This window comes from Amblyomma americanum, chromosome 9, assembly GCF_052857255.1.
Source record: "Amblyomma americanum isolate KBUSLIRL-KWMA chromosome 9, ASM5285725v1, whole genome shotgun sequence".
Lineage (NCBI taxonomy): Eukaryota > Metazoa > Arthropoda > Arachnida > Ixodida > Ixodidae > Amblyomma > Amblyomma americanum.
This window is the reverse complement of record NC_135505.1, coordinates 46,868,507-46,892,260: the sequence shown is the minus strand read 5'-3', so window position 1 is coordinate 46,892,260 and position 23,754 is coordinate 46,868,507. Positions and strand designations below refer to the sequence as shown.

The window sequence follows — 23,754 nt, the reverse complement described above, 5'->3', positions numbered from 1 at the left end:
ATAAATAAATAAATAAATAAATAAATAAATAAATAAATAAATAAATAAATAAATAAATAAATAAATAAATAAATAAATAAATAAATAAACATTTGAAAACACGAAAATGAATCAGTAAACGTACGAGTGAAAAGCTGAACCTGCTAAAAATGTTGGAGGCGACCGTGGAGTCATTTTCAAAAATTTTCATAAGCCGCAGGGGCCGCGCTTGATGTGGAATTTCATTTGACGCCTATTTTCACTTTTCACGAATGTTGTGCTCTGTGTTTGGCGCTTAATTCGCGAAATGATTTTGCTCGCTGCCCATCTGCCGTGAGGTCGCAAGCAGCGGCTGCAGAATTACGCGGGGGCAGTGGAATAAACGGAGAAGAAAAAGAGTTGTTCTAAAATGCCTCCTGAGACGCAATTTGTGGTCCGACTTAGAAGGCGGTCACAGTTAGTTAACCTGCCTGGCAAACGCCGTTTAAATCTACCGTAACGAAATATAGCATCCTAGGAGAATTATATAACGTCGAGAAATTATCTGAGAATCATGTCCAACATGCTTGGACAAAAGTTTTTAATATCAGAACATTATAAGGTACTCTTATCGAAATATTGAAGGTAACGGTCCATTCTTCCGATGTGTAGCGAAATCTTTCTTTTAAAGTTTTTCGATTGGTCGCATCGAGTAGTTAAGACTGCCGTAGAAAAACCAACGGGGTACGCTTCTGACGATAGCAAAAACGTTAATAGCAAAACGAACCAACGAAAGAACCGTACAAACAAACAAACAAACAAACAAACAAACAAACGCAAGCCTGCCGACTGGAGATCTGCGGGTATATTGAGTGTTAAAGTGAAATGTTACAATATATGAAAAAATTGCGTTCATAAACTCTTTCCCCTTCAAAAATGCTTTTGTCGAGAATAGTTGGGTATGTGAAAAGCGGCCTTCCTTATAGTAAGGATGGAAGTCAAGCCAAATCTGTTTTGCACCAGTGATGACGCTAATAAAGCAAGGATAAACGAAGCGCATTAGGACGAGAACTAAATAAAACTTGCGACGATAAGAAACGCCAACGTGAAGGTCGTGCTTTGCTTGAGATGCGGTGGCCTCGCGATGGTGGGGACGCGACGTCCCGTCTTCGCTTACATAACGCTGAGCACGCAGCGTTTTGCCGTACACTCCTCTGCACACCCGTCAGAGTGAAACACACCATACGCAAACACGCCGCAATAAACAGACAAACAGGAGAGATAAAAGAGGGGGAGCCTTCACCCGCTTAGCATCATCTCCGTCGGAGAATAACTTCCTTCGCCTCACTGCCATGCCTGCACTTGCCTCACTCGTCGTTTCCCGCCGTTAGGGCGACCCTCCTCTCTCCAATGTAGCAGTGGCGGCGGAGAAAGCGAAAGCGCGCGTACGGAAGCGCGCGAAATGACGACGATATGGCGGGAAAGCGAAGGGGGCGGCCGCGTTGACCGGAAGGCGGTGACGGCCACGTGACCCGCAACGCCGCTGCCCACGCGGTGGCGAAGCGACGCGCGCGCGCCAGCGAGCACACACGCGTGCGCCTGTGCAGCCGACGCGTGCCACGCGGTCCGGCGGCTGGTGGTTGGTTAGCGTTCGCGCGCCGGCAGTTGGTTCGTGTGGTGCGGTGGAATCGTCGCCGGACAGTGTGTGTGACCCAAGCCACCACCGCCTCCACCACTTGCCAACGCCTCCAGGAGGCAACCACTGGCAGTCGACCATCGCCAGTGCCGTGAGTCGGACAACCCTTTCTCTCTGTGCTAGCTCGATTCGGATGATAGTTATCTGCCTGCGTTAGGAGCTCGTGCATTCGTTGAAAAGCTTTGATGCGTGTGTTTAGTTATCTCCCGATGTTCTTAGCTCGTTCCTTCTTGGCGGTGTTTGGTTCTTGCCGCGTGTTGATCATGAGTGATCGTCAGCTTGGTTTTACTTTGTCAAGTACGTACGAAGGCAACGCCACGGTAAGTCAGTCTTTTCACAATAAAAAAAAAAAAGACAGGTTTCCATGGAAAGACTTTTCAACTAACAGTGGCAGGAAAAGATCGATGACGATGGACTTGTTTAAAGCCTGCGAAGACGTGTTTAACCAACTCCACCTAACAGATTACGATGGTCGAGGCTTATGGGGCGGCTTAACCGCTAGCCCGCTTTACTGGACTCTTCTTGAGTGACACAGTCGCTAGCGTGACCCACAGATTACTTATCTGCCTGTACCTGTGCTCCAAGCCGACCTACCTGCGGTTGGATTGCTGCGGAAAATGTCACCCTGCATGGTTGAACATCGTTTAACGTCGTCGATACAGCCCTTTGCAGTGGTGGGTGTTCCCGTCTGTCGCGTTATGCAAGATATAGTTAGCGTCCGCTATCATTCTACCTCTCAAACAATACCTCTTTGTGTTTTGTGATCAAGTTCACTATAGGAGTTAAATTGTTTTGTCTCGCCCTCTATGCTGGTATTAGGGCGAGGAATTCGCGGCCTTCAGAAGATTGTACACCTATCAAAACCTGTCATTTCCCTGTTTGCGACGTGCCACTGTTTTACTTCCGTTTTCCTTTGTAACGCGCGTAAAGAGTTTGCTCTTACCATTATCGGCAATGCTTATGCTCCCGCGTACGCGTATATTATTTCTTATCCTTATGGGTTCTAGTTCATGCCGAGAGAGCGATATAACTTTATGGGCCTTTAAATGTTGGTCAAGCTATGGGGCGGACTCCTCAGTTCAGGACTCAGGTGGCTACCGCCGATGTCTGGATCCGTTGGACGATCTGACGTTGGTTCTCCAGACCACTGCAGGTCAAGACTGCCTCCCAGTTCGCACGGAATTGAATGTTTTATTGTAGTCGTGTTTCTGACTGGTTTGTAGAGATTGTCGCAGCTGGAATGTCGCTCATGATGGGTTTTTACTCGTGGGAGAAATAGCACACTTCGGTAAGAGTTCACGCTCTCTACGTTTCTGACGGAAGTCTGTTAGTCCTCATAGCCAACAATTGTGGACAAAACCATTTTTGAGTGGGCAACCGTTTATGAGCGCAATATTTTTCATATAATGTAAGATTTCGCTATAAAAATCAATATACCCGCAGATCACCCGATGGCGCAGTCTTGCATTCTTTTTTCTGCTAATGTTTTCGCTATCGTCAATAGCCTTCCCCATTGCTTTTCTAAGGCAGTCTTAACAGTTCATTGCGACTGATGGAAATACTCTAAAAGAAATATTGTGCTACATATCATAAGAATGAACCATTACCTTCAGTATTTTTGCCTGAGAATGTTGGACATGTGTGATCTCAGCCTTCAATGCGTTACAGCGAAGAGCAGCTCTGATCATGCTAATGCTACTCGTATTCACTACTGCCTTACTAATCACCTTGCGACATTGTTAACAAAGACAGTCGCTGGTTACACGTACCTTCCAGAAATGAAAACTGAGAATGGCTAATGGAATTTCATTGTTGTTTTTTCTGTCTCGTGATTGTTATGAGGTGAAGTGGCATTATTGTTACGTTGTGTAACTTTCATATCCTACCAAAGAAGTGTAGGGGTACGACATTGTTCTCTTTGCCTCGTTTCCACCTTCATGACGATAGCATTCCTTCGCGGTCTCAAAAATTAAAAAGAAAATCTAACGAGGAAACAAGTTAGCTACCGTTGCAAATGTGTGTATTGTCGTGATACGGGAGGGGATGTTTTTGATGCATTTCTTGCATCTATTATGGTGTTAGGAGTGGCTGTGTATTAAAGAAAAGTTATCGGGTTCTATTATGACGTGATATCGTGCTCAGCTCTCTGCTGGTTGACTGCCTTTGACATCACGTATCCAATCATACAAAGGTAGTGTGTTTGACAGCGGTTTAAATTGGCGGCTTAAGCTCCCATGCGCAGCGGTACTGATCGCACCCGTACGCACAGAGAGAAAAGACATATACTATGATGCACTCTCTTATTAGGGCGGAGTGTGTGTGCGCGCGTTGGGGGAAGGGGGGGGGGGGTGAAGGGGAGTTGACAGTAGCGGGTTACACACAAATTCCGCAAACCCCAATAGCGTTTGGGGGCTGAAAACAGTTTGCTCTAATTTATAATTCCCCGTACTCTTGGCGGTTAAGACGAAAGTATACGTTTTGTTAATTGTTACGGCTCGTTTATTGCAAGTGACAACGAAGAAGTATACATTGCCGCGTTCATGCTTCGAACGATGGCCTTCTCGTGCCGAAGTTCACAGAAATGTTTGTTTTCACCTCGTTCCACAAAATTATTGAGTCTCGCGTTATGGTCGGATAAATTTGAGAGATTCGCCGAAAATAATGCCACACTAGAGCCACACCCTGGTCTAACTGTAGGGTGTGGCCAATAATGTTCTGCAAAACACATTACCACATTAGGAATTAAAAATAATAATCCCAACTTTGCTACCACGATCGCAATTAAAACTAGACTGCTCCTGGATTGCGGCCTCAAGATGACTTGCTTGAAAAGATGCGGGTTACTATTCTTTGTGACTTCCCCATGCATTGGGTACAATGAAGAAGTACTGAGCTGTACATGAACCGCCAAACTTGACCTGTGTTCGAATATTGCATGAAGAAGGCAGTGTTTCCTGACCGATGTGATCTTTGATTGCAGAACCTGTGTCGATAAAACAGTGGCCAATTCATCTTTAACTCAGCTCTCTCTCTCATCCTTCCTCTTCCCCTAATGCAAGGTAGTAAACCGGTGCCTTCTTTCGGTTAACCTCCCGGCCTTCCCTCTTCCCCCTCTCTCGGTCATTCCAGTGTGTTCAATCGGACAACCGTAGCGTGGACACATTTGGACGGAGGAAAGAACTAGGAACGGGACGAGTCCTTATTTGCAACTGATGCCTTTTTTCGAACGTATAAAATATTTTTTTTATAGAATAGGAGCAGCGCGTATACAATGACATTTCTCACCAACGAAAACATGGGTAGATTGACGTGATTGTTTTCTTGGCCTTTTGATTACAGATAGCGGAATCCTTTTTTGGTGCGTGTTATAGATGGGGTGCTCACGGGTTCATCCGCTTTCGTCATGATCATGAAAAACGCTTCATGTATTTATCTTCCTTTCCTGTGTTTTGGTTCTTCGATCAGGGTTGTTTTTTCGAACGAAGGGTTCCGTGGGGTCTTTTTGTTTTTCAAGGGGCACAAAGATGAAAAGATAAGAAAGCAGGAGGAATAACCGAAGCATTTTTCTAATGACAATAAAGGAGGATAAATGCGTGTGTGCCCCATCTATTGCACTGAGCAAGAAAGAATTCTGCTATTTGAAATCAGAAAGTGAAAAAAAAAAATGTTACCATCAACCCGTCCACGTGATTGTTGTAACCAAATGTCATTATGGGCGCCCCCCCCCCCCCCCCCCTCTTCCTGCACCTGCTGAAAAAATAAACAGTTGGAACTAAGCACTCGTGCTTTTTTTTTGTGTCTTTCGTCCTAATTTGTCCAAGTGAGCGCTGTACCATTCACCATGTCATACAAACCTATTCCAATCGTGGGTATTTTGTTGCTGATTGGAAGAATGCGGTGGTTACGAGGGATATGATACATCAATTACTCTTGTGCATAAATCGATGCACCTTTGTGAAATCTTTATATGACTTGTGCATTTGTGACCGTGCATTTAATCAGCGTGGCAGCTAAATGCAAGCTGGAGGTCTGAGCAATATAGCATGACACGCCTTTTTTTTTTTCCATTGGGCTCCTAAAGAGTGTGTTTTGGACACTGCCCCCCAAGCTGTGGTCTGTAAGGTGAACTTTGTTCCTTCAAACGTAGGATTAACGAAAAGAATTTGATAGATGTGGAAATTAATGACAAAAAAAAAAGAAGGCACGAGCGGCGACCAGGATAGTTAGTACTCTTACAGCGGTAGCTGTATTATTCTAGTTCCTCTGGTTTCGCAGTGCTGGAGTCGTCCACAGCGACCCACGCCCATTCTTCCATGTATTTCACCCTCCAGCGAGGGCCAAGTCGGGCGCTCGAATTCGAACCGGAGGCGCTCACCCGGACCGTGATGCGGAGTACATTTTCCCTCAGTTGCGAACACGCCCATTCATTCATTGCCTAGGCAGATATTTGTGTTTGTTGAGTGGTAGTTCAGTGGAATTCATAGGTAGCGGCATCATTGTATTGATCATTTTGCGAACTAGCTAGCGCTGATAATTTATCATACCTTGATGGTAAGCTGCTGTAATTTTTTAATGCGCTGACTTTCCGGTTACCTTGTTGATGCCTTTATCGCATTAGAACTGCAACGAGACTGTTCATTTGGTCAAAAAGAATCTTACTGTGGGCTATATTTATATCCAGTTCATTTAAGTCTCCTTTCCAAAATGGGAGAGCTGTAATTCACTATAAACTATTGATGTCTTGATAGTGTCGAAGAAAGTTCGACCAGCAGCTTTGATTGTCTGTTTTATCTTCCTGACTATTACAGGAATTAGAGCTTTGCAGCTACTTGATATAATTCGCAAAACGAGCAGTTGGCAGTAGCGGCGCAGTTAGCACTCCATTCTGAATTGCTCCAATCACAGCAGGAAGCCAATCACAGCAGGGAACGAAATAACCATTTTAAAATTTCGCTAGATCAAACTGCTGAAAGGTACCAACATTATTGCGCGTATATTGTTGTCTCGGGATTACCTTTTTGTTTAGGTAGCAGGAAACTTCTGACAATAGACAATTTCTGTCACGTAGGAGAACAATGGCGGTGGGCATGAATGTCTGTGGGGATTTACTGTGATCTATAATTCAGTGAGACTACTCAAGAGGAGTGAACTGAAGAAATGACTCTTTTTTTTCTGCAGCCTACTTATATATAGCGGAGAATTATGTTATCTGAAAGGGGAAGTCAGAATCGGGCATCCACAAAAAGCGGAAGGTTGAATTTCAGTGGTCAGTTTTTACACAACGAAAACACGAGTTCACCAATTTCAGAATTTGAGGGGTTAGTAGTAATGGTAGTGGTTTATTAAAAAAATCATAAATGATTGAAAAGATATTGCCGGCCTCTGCAATTGCTGTCAAATATTTTAAGCACTCCAGCTTCGGCCAGTGTAAATGAAAGGACCAGGAAGAGGATAGCGAGGTAAAACACAGAGAGGAGCGACAGGGAGAAGGACTGGTGAGAGCTTTGTACACTATTTAAAAAACAACAACACAAAAGTGCATTTTTTAGCGAAATGGTAGCTACGTGAGGAAGTAGATGTCGTAATTGTGACATCTGTTAATGTCTTCTTGCATATAAACAAGACAAAATTTGCGCTGTCAATTTCGCTTTCTTGATGTAGGCATATGAAACAAGGCTCGCAGATCTCACGTGAGCACGTGGCAGTCTCAGGTAGCCACGGCGTTGTTTGAGGTATTAGTTGTACCGTCTGTGAACTCGCGAAATGGTGCAATATAAACGCTTTATTGCGAAGATTCAGTTGCAGAAGTACGGAGCTTTGCAGGAGTTTATTAGTTCGGGGAGTTCTGAGACTTTTCAATATATTCCCAGGGGGGGGGGGGGGGGGGGGGGGCAAGTTAATGCCTTAGTTAAAATGCTGGTGGCATCAATTACCAGATATTAATTATGATTAATTAAAGGGCTGCATGATCGACCGACACTTTTCCTGTTCGTACGCTGTGCGAACGTAGTTAATGAAGTCACGGGTGAGGGCCTTGCTACATTGGAGCGTTCTTGGAAGCAAGACTTGATTTCAGCGGCAACACATTAGGAGAAGGTTTATGGGATTTTAGTGCGTTAGGGCGGCGAGTGCTTAGCGCTGCAGTCTTGATTCGCGCTTGAGTTATACTTGATTGGCATCAGACTTGGTGCTATATGTGACCTGCGTTTCCACGACAGCGACATGTTTTTTTTTTTACCATACAATGTTTTATTACGCTGCTCAGCAGTCAGAGCTCACTCGGAAGTGCACTTGTTCTGCATTGTGCATATAGCGGGCAGATCTTGGCGGTAGTGGTGATGTTGGTTTGGTTTGGTTTATAGGGGTTTAACGTCCCAAAGCGACTCAGGCTATGAGAGACGCCGTAGTGAAGGGCTCCGGAAATTTCGACCACCTGGGGTTCTTTTACGTGCACTGACATCGCACAGCACACGGGCCTCTAGAATTTCGCCTCCATCGAAATTCGACCGCCGCGGCCGGGATCGAACCCGCGTCATTCGGGTCAGCAGTCGAGCGCCATAACCACTCAGCCACCGCGGCGGCGGTAGTGGTGATGTGTCAACTTAGAAGTAAAGACAGCTATATTAGGAGTTACGAGAGGGGGCCGAAGAGATATGGCTGCATTTGACGATTTGTCTTCCCAAAGAACTCCAGGATAGGTGTACCATCACCATCGGCATCACTCATTATTATCACCAAAACCAAGACCGCCTAAAATTCCATCATAATGACTATCGTGTGCTGTATTACAGCAATTTAATCTGTTGTCGCATGATTAAAAAGCAATTGATATTTAATGAGCCCTGTTCCGCGCCACATTTCCTGAGCTCGTCTTGTTATCTTCTCTTTTTCTGTCCTCTGCAGAGATACGTACAATATCGGCATCGATTATGGGTGCATAGAAATCAGCAAAGGTAAAAGGCACGTAATAACCAGTCGTGTGCTAATTTTCTTACAGTCTTTTACGTGTTGTCGATTACCTTCCATTATTTATCGCAACGTTTCTTCGAACAGCTTTTGCTCAGAAGTGATGAATATTTAATGCCAGAAAGTCAGCCACTTCATTGTCGTAAACGGCTACTTGCAAATAACCAAGATCCCGGGTCCATGGTGAAGTCTTTCGCCCCGCTTTAGTACATTTCTGGTCTCAGTATCCGCGCTGTAACAGCGAGTGGTAATAGGGTTAAGTCACTAAATCTAGCTGCGTACCAGAAACCCTGTGTTCTCGGGTGAATAGTGTAAGTCAGCGTTATCGTTCTCCTATCACCCACGTGCCAGCACTGGGACAGGTCAGATTACTGGCTTGTCTACATATCGCCGCGCTGTTTGTTTACAGACATGCCTAGATAACGTGTAACGATAGCAAGATAGATGATTTTTCTAGCCACCTGGACGGAATACACGGCGTTGAAATAAAACTTGCAGTGTGGAAGCGGGGTGCCCTGATATGCTTTGTGTAGCGGCAAGTTCATCTAGCCGCAAGGAAACACATCTTTAACGCCTTGATCACAGCGTCCTTCGGAAGCTTTACTTATGAGGTAGAATAGAGATGATTGGTTACGGATAGAAATTGTTTATTGCAAAAATGTCCTTCAGAAGGAATTAATGATGAAAGGTAAAGCGGCTGTTAGAAAATGTGGCAAGGCATTTGGCCCATTTTTGCGAGGGCAGCAGATATGCACTCAGAGTGTATGCACGATGAACAATGTGGTGTAAAATTAAAAAAAAGCGCAGTTGATGAAGTCATAGCCGACGTTGGGAAAATTAGACAGGGATACATGCATTGGAGTCATAGGTTTAGCGTTGACGTGCCGAAGAAACGCAGCAACACAAAACAAACACAGTCATAGCAACTCAGTACACGGTGAGAGGAATGGGTTGGTCTCACTCAGAAAAAATTGCTCACAGCGAAGGCAAATTGTATGGCCAACTTTCTGCAAGAAACAGAAAGCTCCTAAAAATTAGTCCCTAAATGAAAGGCGAAAAGCTAAATATACCGCACTTTGACTTCTGCCAACCCAAAGTGTTGTGTATATCGAGATTTTTTGTGTGCAATTGTATGCGCAGTTTGCAAGTTTGTGGAGTTAAAATGAGGACTGCGGCAATCAGTTATGCCAGGAGGGTCGTTTGTGGGGCAATAACCTGTTTGTGTGAGGAATCTGTTTGCTTAGCGAGGCGAAAAAGACGCATGAAAAAAAAAGTTCTTAAACCCTGGGCATAAGGACACCCGCGTTTTCGTGATGAAATTAGTGCCCTTATATGTCACAGGGCACGCAACCTGACTATTAGTTACGGCCTTTATAATTGCAATCAAGGGAGACGACAGGTATGTTTCTCAGGTAATGAAAAATAACATAATTTCTGACGTCAGGAGTAATTTTGCCAGATTCGTCCCTTCCGTGATGCGGTTTTTTGACTAACATTACCGTATAAATTGTGCACGGATTCGTACAGTACCGGTGGGCTGTTGGCGCTAATAGCTGAAATGATGCCGAGGAAATTATTAGAGCTTTTTGTAGGTCCAAAGAAGAAATAATTAAAGCCTTACAAGCAATACAACTGGGACAAGCGGCAGGGGAGGATGGAATAAGTGCATATCAGTTAAAGGACGTTGGTGTTATTCTTACTGAAGCAAGCCGGCAATAGGGGCCAGTTAGTTATACACACTAAATGTTTAGCTGCCTAGAGCTTATCAGCTACACGACGGTTAGCGGGACACAACAATCTAACGACAAGCGGGGATGTACTATATATACTTCATGCTTTACAACCAGAAGGCGATGAAAAATTTAACTGAATATTTGACAATAGCGCCTATGCTATGACAAAACGGGTCCTAATTTTTCGCATTAGCTTCGGCGCGCGGAAACGCGCGTTGCTCAGTTACTTGACAAATAATTTTCACATACCAAAGCAACTCTGTCATTTATTAGGCACGCTTTATTAATTAATAATAATAATTGGTTTTAGGGGAAGGAAATGGCGCAGTATTTGTCTCATATATCGTTGGACACCTGAACCGCGCCGTAAGGGAAGGAATAAAGGAGGGAGTGAAAGAAGAAAGGAAGAAAGAGGTGCCGTAGTGGAGGGCTCCGGAATAGTTTCGTCCTCATGGGGATCTTTAACGTGCACTGACATAGCACAGCACACGGGCGCCTTTGCGTTTTTCCTCCATAAAAAAAGCAGCCGCCGCGTTCGTTTTCGAACCCGGGAACTCCGGCTCAGTAGTCGAGCGCCCTAACCACTGAGCCACCGCGGCGGGTACTTTATTCATTTTTTCTGGTTCACTAACCTTCACTGAAAGACTTATAATTTTAGCCGCCTGGGATTGTTTAGCCTGCATGAAAATTTTTGTACAGGCCGCTTTGCAATTTGCCTCCGTCGAAACACCTGTTGGGACGCTCGAGGCAGCCGTGGTTGGAGCCTACATCGTTCAAATGTGCCTAAAATCTCGAAGTCTGCGACGCTGAGAGGAACCTTCTTATGTTTTTATATCACGTCGCCAACAGCGGTGGGATATACCTGAGGCCTATTGCATAAAATGTAAAATAAAAAGATCTGCTCTCCTCTAGGGGACTCAAGTTATGAAATGTTTTACGTATCACGCTTATATCTGTTCCTCGTAATGGTGCAGTACATCTCTGCTGTCAACACGTTCCTCGTTATGTATGAATTCAGGTCACCGCGTTGTTTTCCCTTCTGGTACCTGTATCATATAACAAATGCAGGTCTTGTTAGACATATATAACAACATATAACATATATAACAAGTGCAGGGGGTCTCAGGGGGTGTCAGACACCCCACCAGTATTGACAAGGGATATAAGCCCCATTGCTAGAATGTAAGGACTTCATGAACCCGAAACAGGAATTCGTTTTTCCATTGTTCTTGTCAGTGGTGGCCGGAACATTTCTTTTCTATCATTTAACAAATTTCATATTGATATTTAGTAAGAATGAGTGAAGATTTTTAAAGTCCGAAACGGAGAAAAGTCCGGAGCCGGTCACTCAGCTCCACGGCTACACAACAACGAGCCCATTGGCAGACAGTGCGGATCGGTCGCTTCAGGTTTGTGTCATAAAGCTAGGAATCAAAGAACTTTAAAATATATTTCTCCTCTTTGTATAACACGATGTGTAAAACAGGCCGCCAGCCGCTTTCTCCCTATTTTTTTTGCCTCTCCACCTGTGCTCAAATCACTAGAGACCTGACCCTTTTTCAATGGAGCCAGAATTTACGCACTTAACAATGGGCGCTTCATTATATAAGTGACGAAGATCACTACCGGTTGAAACATGCAGGCAGTGTTCAAGGATTTCCATCTTGGTACTTCCTGATGTAAATAGTTTAGTAAGCAGCATAGAGGAGCTTCGTTGCAGCAAATAGTACAAAAGGCTACGTCGAACGGCTCAGGGGACGATGCATTTACCTGTTGTGACTTCCATACTGCGCAGTTGTGCGCTCTTTTTGTCTGTATATGACTCGCCTGCGCGTTCTATCGAAGTGTATTTTATGTCAGGTAAGGTCGACCCATTGCGCTAACAAAAGTTGCACTACATGGCAGGTAGTTCGTGCTCAGCGCCATCTACGGGCAGCTATGCTTACTGCAACCTACTGCCTCCGAGATGTGTGCTAGAGACAAGGCTGCTGGGGCTTCGCCTCTGTGAAGCACTCATGCCCGACAACAGGGGTAGCTCGTGCTTTTGTCCATACAGTTGCTTTAGATGGGTAAACAGCGTATATAAATATGTATGTACAATATTTATATGTACCGCGGTATTTCAGTTAGCTACTGCCTTGCGCGATCACTACGTTGAAAGCGCGAAAAGTGCGGTTATAAATGCGGCGCCGCAATTTTTATGTTTATTTGTACAATTGGAAAAAAGGGGGATAAGAAAGGCGACAGGACGGTGCAAACACACGCTGTCCTTGAGCCGTGCCGATATAGTGCCGGCAGTCAAGGCCTAGTCGTAGCACCACTTTGTGATGAATTTTCTATTCGTAGCGTGAGTATGAATAATAATAATAATTGGTTTTTGGTGGAAAGGAAATGGCGCAGTATCTGTCTCATATATCGTTGGTCACCTGAACCGCGCCGTAAGGGAAGGGATAAAGGAGGGAGTGAAAGAAGAGAGGAACAAATAGGTCCGTAGTGGAGGGCTCCGGAATAATTTCGACCACCTGGGGATCTTTAACGTGCACTGGCATCGCACAGCACACGGGCGCCTTAGCGTTTTTCCTCCATAAAAACGCAGCCGCCGCGGTCGGGTTCGAACCCGGGAACTCCGGATCAGTAGTCGAGCGCCCTAACCACTGAGCCACCACGGCGGGGCGCGTGAGTATGAGTGATGAGTGATTTACGGCCGGCATTTTAATTCAATTCAATTCTTTAATTCTTCCATAAATATGCATCCTGTCTCGACAGCTTCACTAGGCCCGTGGTCCTTTGTACAAGACAGTCGTGCTTTACATCAGTACCTACATCAGTCATCAGTAGTCATTGCTGATATTGACATCAAGTATGCGAACAACAGTAAATTATACAAGTATACGGAATTGATTAAATAAACAGCATATAATTTCAAAATGAGTTCTTCAGACCTGGTTGGCTTTTTTTGGACTAGATATTCTTTCCCTGCAACTACTCGCGAAAGCGGCAGGAAGAATTTGACCGCACTCGCACTGATGCAACGTACTTACTAATGCTAAACGTTTAACAGGTGGCTCGACTTATCTCTCACGCCTTATTTCAGGAGCGCGCCACAGGGCTGCAGGTGTTATTAATTTATTTTACATGCGTTCAAGGACCGTAGGCATAACAGAAAATAGTGGTGAAATTATAGAAAAGCTTGTAGTACAGAAAGAAGCAGAAATAAGGCACTTAGAACGGCGATATTAAATTTAATCGAGTCACAAATGGAGACTGCCGAGGTGGGAAGACAGTTCCAATCAGTGGCGGTTCGTGGTAAAAAGGAAGAATGGTACAAATGGTGCGACAAGATGGCACTTCAACTTTGTGTGGATGGTCGAATCGAGATGAAATAAAACTGGGGGTGGCGAAAAGATTTTATTTCGGGAAATGGTTAACGTGATTGAAAACCCAAGGTGCTCTATTAGCGGATCGCATGAAATTGCTAAAGGAGTGGACTCTAGGGAAGTATTAACAGAAATAAATAATTTTTGAAGCATTAAGGGCGAGGTGAACCATGAAAGACGCGTTTACTCATTTGTTGAACTGAATCGAGCAACATGGCTGTAGAGTGTCATTTTAATTTGTGCTTCTTGAGCTTCTCGTACATTATAAGTTTGCGAAAAACTCAAACGCAAAAAACGCAGTCTATATTGTCGTTTCTTGAGTTATTCATGTGAAGGATACATTAAGCCGGGCAACACGGCAATGCATCCCTCTTCCACAAGTCCTCCACGCTCACAGCTTCCTCCTGCTAGGCGCCAAGGGATGGGAACAGTAAACTCCGACTGCACCCCGATATTCACTTCGTAGCTTCGATTATGCCTTACCTTCTTTCCATGGGCGTTGAATATGACACTCGAAAACGGGGCCGGTTGTTCCTTTCACCTATTAGATCTTCTGCCATCATTAAAGTTCCTTTCCTTAATTTCAGTTGAAATACCTACTTGCGCTTGGCCTTTAATCCACAGGCTTTTTAATGCTGCGCCTATTATTTTCCTTTTCGCGGGTTACCATCGAGTAAAGAATTACGATAAAATATGTCACGGGCATATTCTAAATGGTACTAATTGATGCCGATGTTGGAAGCATCCTAAATAGCTTTTTGCAAAATGGAACACGTACTGAAGTTTTCAAATAGCGGCGGTGCCTCGCCCTTGCCCAGTTAGCGTAACACTCCTTGCTGGACATTGTCACTGCGTTGTGATCTCTGCCGGACTCGCCCTCTGTCCGCGGCCCACTCTTGCTGGGCGTGACGTACCAGCGTAGCAAGCAGTGCGACTGTAACACGGCCCCTTTTTGACGTAGTGCCATCGTTGGCCGGTGGCAAGGAGGTGACGTGCCAATTCGGGAAGCGCTGGGATTATAGCTTGAAAAGATGCGCCGGCAGATAATTGCGAGTCCGACCCGCGGGTCGCACAACGACCACCATCATCTCCTCTTGGCGCTTTGGCACAGCACCACAGCTCGCTGTTAATTGCGTTGCGGCTGTTAATGGCAGCTAAGGTTGTTGTGATACGAACGGAGCGAAGCGCTGCGCGAGCCATGATGAGGTGAGGCCAGCTTGTTTATGACACTGCGCTTGTCCGAACACCTTTTTCGATGTGTCCAAGAACAAGGTGTTTTGAAGATGCGACTGGTTAGGAAAAAGGAAAGGCCGATGGCTACAGGAAGGTTGCCGTCGTGGAAGATAGATTAGCTATTTGTTATACAGTGCCAGCTAACCTGCATGGCAAGGGGGCTTTAATAATGCACGCAGTTTCCATAAGACGGTAGCGGCATGCGAGGAATGCGCGACGTGCTGCGCATTTAGAGAGATACTATGTGTTACACGAGGCCTTGGACCAAGGTGCCAAATTGCGTTCTTAACACTGCGCGTGCAGTGGTAATAATTATTATTAGGCGCAGTTTAACGAGAAGTATTTGAAGGTTATCTAACCTGAAGGTAAGGTGGAATCTATTGGATACATAGGCTTGGCTCTGTTGCAAATTAGAGATGGAGCGGAAAGAGCAATGACGCGTTGATTTCTCACTGTAAATAACTCTTGACCAGCGCTGCCAGTCAGAGCGAGGACTTTGTCACCTTAACGCTACATGACATCTCCTGGAGCGGCGGACAGCACTGAACAATTAGAGTCATACCCGAGGCTCAATTTCCGGCCGTGTCTGTCGAAAACATACTTCAAACTCACCGTAAACCTTATGGTAAATGGTGCCTTGTACTCATGCTAGAAGTCTGAATCTGATTTCATTCGAGTGCAGTTCATTGATCGTATGGCCTCGTCATTTAAACACCTTTCATAGTATAGCACGACATTCATACGCTGTGACACTTCGCGGTGTCACAGCGCGAAACTTTCAGCGCGTAAAGCGTTTTCCCTGCGTGATCATTAATAGCAGAGGTGGGATTGCTGCGCCATAATAAATTGTTTGCGCCATCGTGCGGTGTGGGCTGCAAATTTAGCCTAGGCGCCACCCTGCGCCCCAAAGCAAAAATAGCTATAAAAGCTTCTGCCTAGTTTCGGTTTCGTCTTTTGCTGGCTACGACTTGGCTGAAGCTGCTTACTTGTGTTAGCACAGCTGCGCCACGTGACTGGTGCCGTGGAGGAATTTCCATGACTGGCGACTGCTGTCACTGCTGAAAGACATGCTAGGAATTATGTGAAACTAGCGAGAAATCGGTACTATTTTTCGCCTTAATCAGTGCAGCTTACCGTATATTGCCGCGTATAAGTCGCCTTCTGTTTACAAGAATGGCCATCCAAAACTGGGGGCTCTCTGAGCCGACCTATATTTGCGCAGTCTGAGTAGTTTCGGCGGAACTGTAGTGGCGGCAGGTAGTACGTGCTCCATGCCAATTCCCTTTCCGTGCAAGATACATGGAGCTCCACGCTTAAAAAAAGTGTAATTCATATGAAAATCGGCTTGGCTGAGAAAATTTCAAATTCACGCCGTTTACACGGCTCGCTCGCGTTCACAGTGCCTTTCCCGGTCCATCGGCCAATAGCGTGAGAGCAAATTTGCTGTAATGTCCAATAGCGCGTCGCGCCTCAATCCGAAACTGCACGGCTGACAGTAGTGCGGTTTTCCGCACGCTTGTCAACCGGGATTCATGCGAGTGTAGCAGGCAGAAAGGTGCGCCGTTCAATTGCCTTTGAGTTCTGCTTATCATCATCATTCATCATCATCATCATCATTGTGGAGTTCGCTGACCTTTCCGCGAACTCGTTGATCTTGTGTTCGCAAGGAAAGCGGCTCCAGTGGGGTCGGAAGTCCCCAACAAAGGAGCCCGTCCCGTCCCTACCTCCCCTTTGTGCGGCCGACGTCCTCGTTTACGCCGCGCCGTCACGGGGATGACCCGCCGGGAAAAACGCGAACCAAGTACAGCTAACGACATGTGGTTGTTACGGGGTTGACGAGGTTTCGGGGGCGCACGAGATATTAGCCGAGTGACCGGAAGCCCACTATTCCTGTAACGACTGTCTACTTCCCTTAACGACTGTGTTCTCTTTGTTGCTGTCAACAACCTGAGTCATCGCCTCGTCGGCACATGTTTCTAGCGTCTGTGGTGCCGTGGGTGGCGTGGGAACGGAAGTCGCATTTGTGTTGTTTGTGTAGTTATTTGAAACCTCCTTCCCAAATGTTTTAATCAGACCTTTTTCCCCAATCTCTGATCAGTGGGCGGACCTTGTTTTCCTTTCCCTAACCACTGATTGGCGAGATGGGTCGTTTGTTATCTTATTGGTTGCTGTCCCCGCTATGGGCGGAGACAGGGTTTAAAACCAAGCGCTCTGGGTTGAGCGGAGGCTGAATTCGTCTGATCCACGATTTAGTCATGTAAATAGTTTTCTCCTTGCTTTGTTTCTTCTCGTTTTTTTACCTATGTTGTAAATAAATAGTTAATCTTCTCCTTTCCTTGAGTAATGTGAATGTTTGCGAGTAGAACCACCGGGTCATCAAGAAACTCCGATTTCATCTTCAAGTAGTTTCCTCGCATCGCCACTGGAAGGGGGAAACCCAACTATCATCATCATCATCATCATCATCATCATCATCATCATCATCATTTATTATTCCTCAAGGGCCTAGGGTTGGGCATTACAAAATGGTGGGGGGGATAACAAGTACAGTAATCATGTGGTCATATAATTATAAAGCGAAATAAAAACCGGAGAGGCAAGTAACGTTACACATTCTTTTGAAGCCATGGTTATTAAAAGAGAAAAACGAAAAAAAGACGAAAAGAACACCCATGCAATTGATTTTCGCATATCTTTACAAATCAATACAAAGGTTTACATGCACCATTGTTGCAAACACAGAAAAGAAGAAAAAAGACACAAGACAAAGCAGAAAATGTGACATATACATGGGCGTAGGGAACAGCTACAAAGCAAAATTCGAAAAAGCAAAAAAAAAAATCTTATGACTGCGTCGTTGCAGGTCTGTTACTTTCAGCTACGCGCATGCGGCGATGCCATACTGCGGGAAGATTCGAAACAGTATTCTTTTTTTCAGACGTTTAAGTATTTTATTTATTTATTTATTCAGTCTATCGCCTGTTTCAGGCACTATAGCAAGGCGGGCTATACATCTCTGTAACAAAAAGCAAAAAAACAAAAATCCCATTCGCATTTTAATTTAGATCTCAAATCTCTCCTGTCTTCTTTCAGCTTCTGCCTTTTCAATCCACTTTTGATATCTCTGCCACTGAGATTTCTATTCCAATTGCCGTGAACAAATCGAACATCTCTGTTTTGTACGTTTTCAAGTTTATCAGCGAGTTCTGCAGTTTTTGGATCCCAGCACACGCAAGCATATTCTACTGACCAGCGGACATACGTAAAATATCTGTCTTCTTTGAGGGCACTGAGGAAGTGACTAATATTCCGTCTTAAAAATCCCAACACACGCGCTGCCTTGGTCTTTATGTACTTAATGCGTTTTTCCACCTCATCTGTGACGTAATAAGGACATCCAGGTATTTGTATTTTGAAACTGTTTTTAAAGATGAGCTAGTTATTGTGTAAGTATTCGCCTGAAGTGACCGCTATCTTGCAGAAGTGACGTGTACACATTTTTCGACATTACGCGACATTTTTTGTTTGGTACACCATGCCACAACTCTACCAACATTGTTTTGCAAGCGTTCACTATTACACGCATTGTCTCTCATCCTGCAAACCACACAGTTTTCGGCAAACATTCTTAATGAACATATGCAGCCTTCGGCTTGCTTGGGTGGCGGGAGCATCGGCTTATTTTCAGAGTGAACGTTTTTTTTTTCTATTGTGCCACCTTGCGAGTTTGAGGAATGACTTAATTTCGAAGTCGACTTACACGTCGCTGTATATAGAACTTCTGACTGGCAGGAAAGCAACGGTTGAAGGCAAGTGGGCGGCTTTCCTCCGGCGCACAGCGTAGCTCGTGTGTTCCTTTGATTTTTGAACAAATAGACAATCGGCAATTATCCGCCGCGATGGTTCAGTGTGTTTGGCATTGCGCTGCTGATCCCAACAATAGTACTTTATATGACATAAACGGCCTACAGATACGGCCCATAAGATTAATTCTGAACATTATTTTTACCCGATATCACCCATATCACATACCTATGTATCGAAAATGCCATTTTTTTCTCGCGCTCTGCGAGATGCCCGCATTTCTGTGCTTTTTAGGAAGGGTGATAGGAAACAGGCAATTACCGCCTCATGTTCATACTGCCAATATTCTTAAAGGTATTAAAAGAAGTTCGTCACGAGCGCTTTGTAGAATTTGAATTTAAACACCAGATACATACAAAATCACAATTTGGTTTTAGAAAGCGCCTTTCAACAGAATTCACCCTGTTACAGCAGAAAGAACGTATATTGAAACAATTTGAATTGAACAGGACAGTCCTAACCATATTAATTGATTGCACAAAGGCGTATTCATCTTAGAAATCATCAATTAATTCTCCGGAAACTTGCACCCTAAGATTTCCGCTGTCACGCAAATCTTATTTAGAATATCGCCGACAATTAGTTACAGTAAATGGCTTTGTATCACAATCTCTCCCTGTCTGCTGCTGGGTTCCCCAAGTCAGTATACTCGGACCATTCCTCTTTAATCTTTATATTAATTACATCATTTATGTATTCTCCTCGCAAAATTTTTTGTATACGCATGCGATGCGAACATCTTTGCTGGTGACAATAACGGTGATTTAATAGATAAAGCATATTGCATGCTCAAAAACCTAGACCAATGGGCACAGAAAAAAACGCTTTGTAAATTAATTTTAGCAAAACAAAATGAGTTATTTTTCCAGCTAAGAATAAGGGAGTCACTTTGATAAAACGTATATATTTTAGATCATGTCCGCTGGAAATAGTACCGCAAGTCAAAAATCTGGGTTTGGCGTTTTATGGAGGAAAAACGCTAAGGCGCCCGTGTGCTGTGCGATGTCAGTGCACGTTAAAGATCCCCAGGTGGTCGAAATTATGCCGGAGCCCTCCACTGCGGCACCTATTCTTCCTTTCTTCTTTCACTCCCTCCTTTATCCCATCCCTTACGGCGCGGTTCAGGTGTCCAAAGATATATGAGACAGATACTGCGCCATTTCCTTTCCCTCAAAAACCAATTATTATTATTATTATTTAAGCAACAACCGTCCTGGAACGATCACGTGCCACACATTGTTTCAAAGTTGTCACAAATAACTGGTCTCCTTTGTCGCAACCGTGAAATGTTACCGTCACATGTTATGTTCTTTATTGGATTCTCTCTTTGAAGAAGAAAGGGAATTTTAATGAAAGAAAGGCGGAGAGGTCGGCCGGTGGTAACAGGGCCCTGGCCTGCTACTCTTTATCTACTGTAGCCTTATCTGGGGTACTACAACGCAGGAGAATGTGAACAAATTGCCTGTGCTAGAAAAGGAAGATTTATGGATTGTTAAGAAACCATCTAGGTTGCATTACACGAGGGAAATATATTTAGAACACGAAAGTACTCAAGTAACAGAAACCTATATGACTTCTGTCTCAGCCGAACATTTCAATGGGAAACTCTTGAATATAATATCGTTTATTGAAAATATGTCGGGCTTCACAAAGCGCGAAATAATCTATAGAACAGGAAATCAGGGCATATGGAAAATTAAAACGTTCTGAAGAACACATGGTCTGTAAACTCTAGAAAAACGGCTCCCACGACTTCTAGCAATTACTTGTGTTCGCGTTAGTTAAAACTGTTGTCACGAATAGGAATGTGACGAATCGATTTGCGAGCTTTAGCACGCCCTGTTGGCGGAAGCGAGTCGCATGCCTCCGTTTCTGAATGTTTGTACTCGTGCAAGCGCATTCAGTTCGGTCTTGTTGGTTTACTGGGCTTATTTCCGAGGTAATCACGCATTAGGTTAGCGTTGCGACGCGCGTGTGTTAAAAAAAAGGGGGGCGGGGGGAACGTGATTTAAGATATTGCGTACGCACTTCCTCAAACGCGAATCGGTCCGATCATCGTACTCGAGACTAGTGGAACAGTAATATTCAAGAAAAATGCTTCATGTTATTGAGGATACGCTATTATCTTTCCGCGGGATATGATATGCGCACGGTACGTCCTTGGCGTAAGCTGCTGTGTGCGGCCGCATTAAAAGGTTGTGGTCGGGAATTTTTTCTGTACTGTCCATTAAAATGGCGATGTAACTTTCGCATCGGAAGTAAAATACGGACACACAACAGCGGTAAATAAATCTTTGTCTTTTTTTTCTTTATTGCCTGGCTTTAACACAGAAAATTGCACATAACAAACAACCAACAAAAGACAAACGCTATGTACACCCGACTCGAAGTCAGCCAGCATGAGTCTGGCTTCGTCAACTTAAAATTCACGCAGTGTACAGAGTGGCTCTAGTCTTGAGAGCCACTCCGGAGGCTCCGCTGCGGCCTTCTGAATGGCCAGAAACATGTCCATACTTTCTCGAAAGTAGATGCATGGTAGAATGCACTCGTGATTCCAATTCCGGTTTACCGCCGGAAGTAATTTTAACGAGATTTGCCGCGCCTGTGCCTGATCATCACACCCCTCAATTCTCGTCCCTGTCTCTCCTCTGTGGTTCTTCAGGCGGGAAATGATTTTTTATTTTTAAGGAAACAGAAACGTCGAAGTAATTGTCTCACATATCTCGGTGGACACCCGAACAGCGCCGTAAGGAAAGGAGTCAGGTGGGTATGAAAGAAGACTGGGTATTAATTCAATTCAACGCCTGCACATCTGCATAGCTTCTGCGAAAATGGTATTCATGACGGCACCACTTTCGGTCGGGTCATCTTCCTCCTTATTAAGATTTGTGATATCGCGGCTTTGCTATGCTGTCTTGGCAACGCTCTTTTCTATAGTTCGCTGTAGTTGGCTGGTGCGAACAGCGCGGCCCTTACGATTGCGTACACGCTTAAGTATCTCATCATCGCAGGCAGGCAGGGCCAGCCAATCGAGCCAGCCGTTCGCGTTTCCTCACCTTTCCGAAGCTAGGTAGCGAGGCGGGCTGCGCATCGACGCGGCACAGATTCGGCGTGACGCGAGCGTGGCTCGTATCGGCCGATGCATCAGTCAACACCCCGCCGGCAGCGTGAATCAGGCGCCCTTGAAACATCGGGCCAGCCTTCTCCTCGGCGCCTTTTGTTTGTTCGCGCGCTCTCGCAATATCTTTCCACCCCAACGGTTTGAAGGCAGCTGGACCTCGCGTCGTTCCATGTTTAGTTTTTCGTTTGCTTTTTACGATTGCTCAGTCCCTTAAGTTCCGTGCAGCCTAAACTTTAAGCTCAGAAGCGTTAGCCCGAAAACAGAAGTTGGAGGGATGGTCAGTCTGTATTGCAGACTTCCGGAGGCTTTTATTCAAGAGGGCCGTATTTGCCGGCGCTATATGACATGAAATCGTATTTCTTAGAGTATTTCTTAAAGAGGGGGCACTATGGCGTTTGCATTGACCAATTTTATTGGGGTCCGAAGTTTCGCAGCAGATATCGGTGCGCCTAACGGCAGTCGCAGTGGACTGCTAACAGGCCTACAGTTTGTCTTTCGCGACTGCAGAAAATCAGTGCTCAAGACTGCAAAATCTAGAATAATTTACGAGACCTGTAAAGCCACATGTAAAAAAAAGAAAAAAAATACACAAGCAAGGTGTTGTTATTTACAAAGGCATGTGATGCCATTCGCCTGTGTCTGCGCAGATTTTAAACAAAAAATTACAGTAGCCTCAAAATTTCCATCCGTAGCCTATAGAAGAAGACTTCTGCACAGCCGATGTCGTTTTTTGTGTAACTGATAATTCCCACTTGTAAATCCCCAGTTGATCTCATTGAAAGCTCTCAAATGTACGTACGTATTATGCGCCACAGAGTTGCCAGCCTGTGCGACTGTATGTCGGATTTTTATGTAAATATAATTGAAAAACTCGGTACACAAGAACTGCTAACGCCGAGCACCCCTGAGGCCACAAAATGCTGCAGCTGCAGCCTTCAGGGCACTGCACAGCACCGTAAAAGAAGGTGCAGATGATTCAAAATGTTAGGTGTTGACAGCTGGCCAAAAATGTGACAGCTGACACTATGCCAAAATTTTATGCGAGCGGAAGGCACTTTCGTTATGAAATCAGATAAGCAGAGCTGCCCTTGTGATAACTGAGCATTTGCACTCTACGCTGTAATATTTATGAGCGGCTACCTTCCTCGCAGAATCGTCTCTTGTGCACCATTTTCCGTGTGCATCCTGATAACTTTGGTGCGCACTATATTGACGTTTTAGTAAGTCAGCCAGGCCAAAATTTTCGGGGATTTTTTTGCGCACGAATTCAATCAATGCGATGAGAATTGGCCTGTAGTTGTATTATTTAGTTGTTAGACTTTGGCATGAAAGAAAAGTCCGTACCTCCTTAGTGTTTATGAGGGGGGATGTTCTAATTGCAATTCTTGCATTATACACCGACTATCGATGATAAGCCCGTATTATTGATTTTGAGTTTTGAGAGTTCTAAAAGAAAAAAGAAGTTCTTTTTGGATACTGGTGCCAATACTAGAGAAGGAAAACAGGATAGAAGAAGAAAATTGTCTTGGACTGGTGAACTTTCATTAGGTTTTGTGGCGAGCTGTTTCTTTCGATTGCGTGTGCCAGATATTAGCGTAGATGAAATATTGCAAATCACGAACCTGCGTTATCCTTCCTTGCCTCGGGTTCCACTTAATTCCCCGGTTCTTCCGCGGCAATCATACCAATTCCGCTTATCTCTTACGCCGATATTACAAACCATCTACGTCTTTGAAGGAGGGCACTCCCGGGACCCGCCATGGGTGTCGACAGAACCGAGGAGTCCCACCTTGGACGGCTCCAAAC

The 23,754-nt window shown here is 44.8% G+C and overlaps 1 protein-coding gene across 1 annotated transcript in view; it reads left to right on the top strand.

The window, feature by feature from the left end:
- The first annotated feature begins 1,612 nt into the window (after positions 1 to 1,612).
- Positions 1,613 to 23,754, top strand: part of LOC144103803 (uncharacterized) — a 75,921-nt gene continuing 53,779 nt past the window's right edge. The window contains exon 1 of the mRNA XM_077636505.1: positions 1,613 to 1,745. The gene's annotated coding sequence lies outside the window, so the exon portion shown is untranslated. The remainder of the gene's footprint in view (positions 1,746 to 23,754) is intronic.